Source organism: Narcine bancroftii, chromosome 13 (assembly GCF_036971445.1).
Source record: "Narcine bancroftii isolate sNarBan1 chromosome 13, sNarBan1.hap1, whole genome shotgun sequence".
Lineage (NCBI taxonomy): Eukaryota > Metazoa > Chordata > Chondrichthyes > Torpediniformes > Narcinidae > Narcine > Narcine bancroftii.
Window position 1 is genome coordinate 27,367,036 of NC_091481.1, and position 7,519 is coordinate 27,374,554.

Genomic DNA, 7,519 nt, shown 5'->3' on the forward strand with positions numbered 1-7,519 from the left:
TGTGGTCTATGTGGCTTTTGGCAAGGCATGACAAGGTCCCCTACAAGCGACTTGTCTAGAAAGTCATTAGGCACAAAATTAGTGGAACCTTGGCTGTGTGGATAAAAAAAATTGGCTGGTAGGAAGAATACAGAGAGTAGATATGGATGTAAAGTATTCTGCCTGGAGGTTGGTGACTAGTGGAGTGCCACAAGGATCTGTTTTGGGACCCCTGTTCTTTGTGATTTTTATAAATGACCTGGGTGAAGAGCCAGAAGGATGGGTCAGTAAGTTTGCACGAAGTGACACGAAGGTTGGAGGAGTTGTGGATGGAGCTGAAAGTTGTCGAAGGTTACAAGAGGATATAGACAGGATGCAGAGTTGGGCAGAAAAGTGGCAGATGGATTTCAACCTGGATAAGTGTGAGGTGAGGCATTTTGGAAGAACACACCAGAAGGCTGAGTACAGGGCTAATGGTCAGTTACTTGAGAGTGTGGATGAGCAGAGGGACCTTGGGGTCCAAATCAATACATCCCTCAAGGTCACTGCACAGATTGATAGGATAGTTAAGAAAGCCTATGGGATGCTAGGATTGAATATAGAAGTTGAGAGGTCATGTTGCAACTCTACAAATGTCTGTTACGACCACACTTAGAGTATTGTGTTCATTTCTGATGTGGAAGCTAGAGGGTGGAGAGGAGATTTACCAGGATGTTGCTTGGATTGGGAAATGAGTCTTTTGAGGCAAGGTTAACAGAGCTGGGACTTTTCTCTTTGGAGAATACAAGGATAAGAGGAGACTTGATAGAGGTCTACAAGATTATGAGGCATAGATAGGGTGAACTGCCAACACTTGTTTCCTAGGGCAGGATCTGCAAACACCAGAGGACATATATACAAAGTTAAGGGAGGGAAATTTATGGGAGACATCAGGGGTAAGTTTTTTACACAGAGAGTTTTGGGTGCCTGGAATGCCTTGCTGGGGATGATGATGGAGGCTGAAATATTGTGGGCATTTAAGAGACTCTTAGACAGAGGCATGGATGAAAGAAAAATAGAGGGTTATGGGGCAGGGAGGATTCAGTCATTTTTTTTAGGAAGGAATATATGGGTCAGCACAACATCGAGGGCTGAAGGGCCTGTACTGTGCTGTATTGTTCTATGAACTGTGCATGATTCATTGCCTCACTTGGAAGGGCGATACAAGTCCATGAATAGTGGTGAGAGAGAAGGTGCAAAAGCAAGTGTTGCACCTTCTGTGGTACAGGGGAAATACCAAGGGTCACAAAGAGGTTTTGGGGGGGGGGGGGGGTGGGTGCAGGGAATGGATGAGCAGACAAGGGAGTCACAGAGGGACCAATCCTGTGGAAGATGGAAGGAGGTGGGGAGGGATAAATGTGGTTGATGGTGGGGTCTAGTTGCAGCTGGCAGAAATGATGAAGAATGACGTAATGGCTGCAGAAGCTGGTGAGCTGAACAGTGAGAACCAGAGGAGGGAAAGGGGTGAAAGCAGAACTCTGAGAAATGGCAGGAGATGTCTCTACTAGCCAAGTGAAGCTGGAGCCATATTCACCAAAAAGGGAGGACATTTCCGACCTCATTGTTTGAACAGATGCCACAGAGATGGAGAAACTAGGAGAACGGGATGGAATCCTTATAGGGTGGGATGAGACGTAGCCTAAATAGTTGTAGAAGTCAGTGGAATTGTAGTAAATATCGGTAGATAACTTGCCTTGAAACTGAGTGACTGAGAAAGGGGAGCAAAGTGTCAGAAATAGTCCAAGTAAGTTTGGGCTGGAGGTTAAGATCATAGTTGCTGAGATTGATGACTTCAGCTACAATGCAATCATCAATGTAATGGAAGAAGAGTTGAGGGTGGTGCCAGGGTAAGTTGAAACAAGGGCTATTCCATGTAGCCTACAAAAAAGCTTGGACTCATGTGAGTGCACATGGCCACACATTTTATTTTAAAATTTGAGAAGCATCAAAAGAGAAGTTATTCAGTTTGAATGAGTCCTGTCAGGTAGATAAAAGTGATGATGGAGGGTAGTTGGTCCAGCAAGAAGTAGAGGGTCCTGATGGAGGATAGAGATGCAGAGGCTGGTGAAGATGATTCAGTTTGGCATGCTAGTCTTCATCGGTCAGAGCATTGAGTAGAGGTGCTGAAACATCGTGTCCAAGGTGTTGGTGAGATCACACTTGGAATATTGTGCTCAGTTCCAATCACCCAGATACATGAGAGACATCATTAAGCTGGGAAGAATATGAAGAAGATTTACAAGAACGTTCCCGGGACTGGCCGACTTGACTTATAACGAGAGGCTGATAGGCTAGGATGCACACTGGAGTGCAGGATCTGAGGGAGGGCCTTGGAGAGGTTTATAAAATTATGAGGGGTATAGGTGAGTTAAAGACTCACGGACTTCTTTTTTTTATAGAGAGAGCAAAGACTCAAGGTGAGAGAAGAAAGATATCAAATATTTTCCCACAATGGGTCGACTAAACAAGCTGAAGGAAGAATTGGAAAAGATAGGTTACAATAGCAACTTTTATAGGCCAATTAGACAGATACATGAATGGGAAAGGTTTAAAGGGATACGGACCAAATGCAGGCAACTGGGACTAGCTTAGCTAGGCAATTTGTTCCTTAAGGACATTGGGTGAAGGGCAGTAAAAATCTATGAGTCTTCGGTTTTCTTATAACTATTGATTGCAAAGTAATCATTTAGTAACTCACTCACTTCTTCTGGCTCCAGGCATACACTTCCCCATTTGTCCTTGAATGTTCCTACCCACTTCCCTCGCTGCCACCTTGTCAATGTTGAAGAGAGTGAAGAGAGTGACAGATGAGTTTAATGTCCTGCCAGGCTCAGAATTCACAAAAATGAGGGATAAATTGCTGTACCTGCCCAAACGTTATCAATATTAAATATAAATCCTGTGAAATTTGTTCTTCTTTATTACCCCTGGCCTCTCTGGGTCAGTTGACTCAGTGAATTCCATCTTAAGGGATTATTTATTTGATGGGTTTAAAGCCTATAGATGTTGGATTCAAATTATTATTTCAAACAGAATTCCAATTCCAAGCATAATTTGCAAGCATCTTTTATATTGATCTGCAGAATAAATTATTTTATCATTGTTTAAATCTGATAATTCTATAATGTCCCTGAGAGCATTTTTTCTTAACATCTGGGTTCAATATAAATTCTGCAGTGCATATAAACATGCCTGAAGTTAAACTCCTTCCCCTGCAACATAAAAGTAAATCCATCTTGCATGCCCATTTTTCATGCAGCCCTGCTATTTTTAGATCTCTCCCCTGCCAATGGGAAAACTGCAGTCTATTTTTGAATGCCCCAAAAGAAAACCATGCCACTGTTTGAAGGGGTAAGTGTATCATTATTTGAAATGAATCTTCTCTCTGATATACATTAAATAAAAGATGTGTATGCCTACATTTTTATGGGATTAAAATTAAAAAAAAAACCTACCATTTATTTTGTACATACCTATATGTTTAAATCAACTTGCTGAATTGATGGAGAAGGAGATAACAGTGCAGCAGATTCCCCTGATTGGTTCCAAACACTGGTACAGCCCAGATGTACTATCAGTGACTGTACTACTACCAAATACCAAGACAGTGTATTTTTAAGAAAGCAAAGCAGCATTTTATTTTGGTGCCCAAAATTAAATTATTTGATGATCCCTTACAATTGGTTGGAAGGTTTTGTGAAAAGAGAAAATTAAATATTTTGATTTGATTTGCAGTAATGCAAATATTACATATTGCAATGATTACTGTCTTTTGATTTGCCTGCAGAGAGCTTCATGGAAACAGAACAGTATTAAATTGTTTCTTGTAGAATCACGTCATTTCTCAGCAATCCTGCAAAGCTCTGTTTTACTCGTGCAAAGGGTGTACAGTGGAATAACTTGCAGGAGGGTCATACATAGTTTAGGGGGAGGGGAAGATCTTGGGCAAGGGAAGATTGAGGGTGGGGATGGAATGTGAAGATGATCAAGGGGTAACCGTGGGGTTCTTTAATGGGGATAAAATCAGAATTGGCCACAGAGATATGAAGAGTGCCTGGGAGGAGATCAGAGGTGGGAGGGATTGTAATCAGTGGATCTTGGGAGGAAATTTGCAATGGGCCAAGATGATTGCGGAGGTTGGAGGAAAGGGGTGATGATGGAAGAGCTGCAGCAGGGAGATGCTTGCAGAGTTGTGGGAAAGAGCCTGAAATATTCAATCAGAGTACTGAAGAAAATAGAGGAAATAAAGTATCTAGGATAAACTTTCTTGGGAAATGAGTGAAGACCTGGAGGAATATTGAGAAAACTGGAAGCTACTGGAGCTGATGGCAAGTGTGGATTGGGGTTATGGTGACATACCTCAGGTTGTGATGAGAAATGAAGATTTTACCTTGTCTATAATGAAGATTGAAATCATCCACCAATACCCATGGAATTATTTCACTGGCACATTCCTCAGCTGTGGCAAGTAAAGGGGTATACTTTATGAAATACTCATCAAGATCTACTACAGTAGAAGCTCATTTGCATAGTGGGTTGATTGGAAAGGAAAAGTAGATAGAGCTGAGTCCATGGACAGCTCAGCAATAATCTTATTAAATAGCTCTGCAGGTTCGATGAGCCAGATGGCCTCCTCCTCCTCCTGTTTCTTGTTTTCATTCATCAATTGCATGTGTAAAGCAAAGACTTGTGTAAATGCTCTTAATCATCTCTTGAACTCTGATTATCATCACCACAAGTGCTTAGCAGCCTCCATTCACATCTGTATCACAGGAAGATTGCACAACAATTTGCAGTACCATGCTTTACATTAAATAGATTATAAATATTAGGCAATGTATTATAAATGTCAGTACATGATAAAATTTGCATTTTGTATTTTTGGAAAAAGAGAGACTCATTATTGATGCCATTTGGAACTGATTTTCATTGCAATGAAATTTATATTCTGAATAATTTCAGAATAATTTCTAAATGAATAATTTCAATTGGATGTTTTTTTGAAGGGCAGATATTCCTCAGATGGGTTCATAAAATGCTTATAAAAATGTACTCTACCAACATTGTATTGCCCAGAAATTCCTTTCCTATGGGTAGTGCAAAATGTGAGATACAGTCACATTAAAGCAGAGAGCCCACCTCACTGACAAAAGGCAAAGGAGGAAAAACCCAACACCCAACCCCAACCAACCCATTTTCCCCTGCAGCCGCTGCAACCGTGTCTGCCTGTCCCACATCGGACTGGTCAGCCACCAACGAGCCTGCAGCTGACGTGGACATTTACCCCCTCCATAAATCTTCGTTCGCGAAGCCAAGCCAAAGAAGAGACCGACTCTCACACAGATCCTTGAAGACACTGTCTCTTGCAATCAATTCCCTGCAATATTATTTCTCCTTTTGCTCCGCCAATTTCCCAGTGTGAATGGGAATGAGTGGCACAGTGGCTCAGCTATTGCAGCTGATGCATCTTAGCTGCAGTGAACTGGGTTTAATTCTGATCTTGGGTGCCATCTGTGCGGAGGTTCTCGCTGTAAACTATGGGAACTCCGGTTTCCTGAACCAACCCAAAATTTGATAGGTTACTTAGCCATTATAAATTGGTCATGTTGTGTCGGTAAATGGTAGAATCTGGAGTGAGGGGAAAATAAACTTAAAGGTAGAAGGGAGAACTTAAGGGAGAATAAAATATGTTAAGGCAGGATCAGTGTTAATGGGCCCTTGCAATATTCAGTGCAGATTCTCTTGGCTATTTTGGTGCTATATTTGTCAATAACTTTAGGACTTATGATCAAAATTAAATGTTCAACAAATGTTTACATTTAAATTTGGGGCTCCTTTTTGAATTATTTTCACATCCTTTAAGAATAATGATAATTAAGTAATCTGCGATTCTCGTGGATTTGCGTCTTTTTATTGTTTTTTTCTAGTAGTGACCACTCTCTTTATATTGGCCATGCAACGAAGGAATGGTTTGGGGGTTGGATTATAAAATTGTTTTTATTATCTTTGTATTTTTCTTCTCTTTTCTACTTTATCTTTGAATCAATAATGTTGCATAATATAAACATTTTTTGTGTTATAGTGAGTTTGATTATCTTGTTACAGTTGGATCATTGTTGTGCATCAAACTCTTTTTCTGTATGTATTCTTAGATAAAAATCTAATTAAAATATAGAAAGAGAGGACTTATGATCAATAATTTTCCCACCTTTCAACGAGCTTTAACTTTATCCTATGACGATCTATGCCAAGTACCTTCTGGAAGCCCACATAATTAATATTCATTAATGTTCGACTCTCCATTATTTTTTATCTCTTTACAGAATTCAATCAGATTTGTCAATCCCAGCCCTATCCTTTATAAATCCAACCTGTCATTCACACTGATCAGCTTAAACTTTTCAAATGGTTTTGTCACAATGTCTTTAATTATAGATGTAAGTAAATTAATGACAACAGATGTTAAGCTAACTTCTCTATAATTCTTTGTTTTTAACCCTCACTTTTCTTAAATAATAGTTTCACACACTAAGGATATAAAAAAGGATTCATATAAGGAGAAATTTAAATTTAAATTTAGAAACCAAAAGGATAATGTCAAAACAAAAGAGCCGTAGCTAAAGATAAGCAGATTGTGTCAGGGAAGGGCAGTGGGTTTAATAATGGGAGGACCATTGCCTTCCCAAGATCGTGTTATATGGCGAGCTCTCCACTGGCCACCGAGACAGAGGCGCACCAAAGAAGAGGTACAAGGACTGCCTAAAGAAATCTCTTGGTGCTTGCCACATTGACCACCACCACTGGGCTGATATCGCCTCAAACCGTGCATCTTGGCGCCTCACATTTCGGCGGGCAGCAACCTCCTTTGAAGAAGACCGCAGAGCCCACCTCACTGACAAAAGACAAAGGAGGAAAAACCCAACACCCAACTCCAACCAACCAATTTTCCCATGCAACCGCTGCAACCGTGTCTGCCTGTCCCGCATCGGACTTGACAGCCACAAACGAGCCTGCAGCTGACGTGGAGATTACCCCTCCATAAATCTTCATCCGCAAAGCCAAGCCAAAGAAGAAAAAAAGAATCAATGAAAGGATATGAGGAGCCTAAGATCAATATTAAACGCACTTCATCTTGTTGCATTCCCGGCAAGGTAAGCAAAGTAGTATCAGTGGATTTGAATTAATAGGAATTACTGAGGCGTGGTTGAAATTGGACCAAGGTTGGAGTTAAATATTCCAGGTTATAAGATAAAATACAAAAATGAAAAGTAGCATTAAAGATGAGTCCAGATACATTGATGCTTCAGAATGTTGTAAAGGCAGAAGTCAAGAATGATCTTGAATCAGTATGAGTAGAGTTCATATATAACATGGGATGATAATTCCAGTGGGAGTTGTTCACACATCTGCTGCCATGAGATGGACCAGATTATTCATCAAGGAATACCAAGATAATGTAAGAACAAAGCTAATGTAATAACTTTAGGGGACTTTAATTTCT